The sequence below is a fragment of the Orycteropus afer genome, unplaced genomic scaffold (genome assembly GCF_000298275.1).
Source record: "Orycteropus afer afer isolate SDZICR_OR568_19922 unplaced genomic scaffold, OryAfe1.0 scaffold00145, whole genome shotgun sequence".
NCBI classification, from domain to species: Eukaryota; Metazoa; Chordata; class Mammalia; order Tubulidentata; family Orycteropodidae; genus Orycteropus; species Orycteropus afer.
This window is the reverse complement of record NW_006921732.1, coordinates 4,330,368-4,331,318: the sequence shown is the minus strand read 5'-3', so window position 1 is coordinate 4,331,318 and position 951 is coordinate 4,330,368. Positions and strand designations below refer to the sequence as shown.

Below are 951 nucleotides of genomic sequence, written 5' to 3'. Positions count from 1 at the left end.
AAAATTAGTTTTTAAGGAATAAATTGGTCCAGGTTATTTTGTAAAGGGATTTTAATATAATTTTCTTTCTTTATGAATCAAACCCAAACCAATTGTTGTTCAGTAGGTTCTGACTGTTGGCAACCTCATGGGTTGCAGAGTTGAACTGTATTTTATAGGATTTTCAAGGCCATAACCTTTTAGAAACTGATCACCAGGCCTTTCTTATAAGTTGCCTCTGAGTGGGTTGGACTGCCAATATTTTGCTGATTAGTTGAGTGCTTAACTGGTTGTGCCACCCAGGGACTTGTTTCTTAATAAATGTTGTTGTTAGATGCTATCAAGTCAATTTCAACTCACAGGGACTCAGTGTAATAAAGTAGAACTGCCCCATACTGCTGTGAACCACTGCTGTGATCTACATCACTGGGTCTTTCTCCCATGGAGCTGCTGGATGGGTTCATACAAACAACATTTTAGTTACCAGCTGAGTCCTTAACCATTGTACCACCAGAGTTCCTTAATAAATACTTGTTTGTAATTGCAAAAAATTCTGAAGCATGTTATAGATAAATTGTAGACATATATCTTTTACCTCTTCAGACTTACTAGACAGTGTCACCTTAGCATAAATATTTTAAAAGCATCTTCCACCAATGTGTATGAGTAGGTCATTGTAAGCCACATAAGATAGGTTTCCAAAACTCAGTCTTCTTGTAAAATTGACCACTTTCTCCATTATGTCCTCTTTGTACCTCCATTCTAGTATATACAGGATATGTTTAGTATTTGTATTCAAAACTCCTAGTTGAGCACTTTTCGCCCTAATCATTGTCATCTCTTCTCATTGAACTCTTTTTGTCTTTATCCTTGTATCTCTTGTGCATAACACTTACTAGCTCGTAGGTCTTTAGCATATTTTTTAAAAATTAATCATTCTAACTATGGAGCTCTGGTAGCATAATGGCTAAA

The 951-nt window shown here is 35.9% G+C and overlaps 1 protein-coding gene across 1 annotated transcript in view; it reads left to right on the top strand.

Annotated features, from left to right (window-relative positions):
• TUT4 (terminal uridylyl transferase 4) overlaps window positions 1-951 on the top strand; it is a 156,402-nt gene that overhangs the window by 57,795 nt on the left and 97,656 nt on the right. The gene's annotated exons all lie outside the window — the stretch shown is intronic.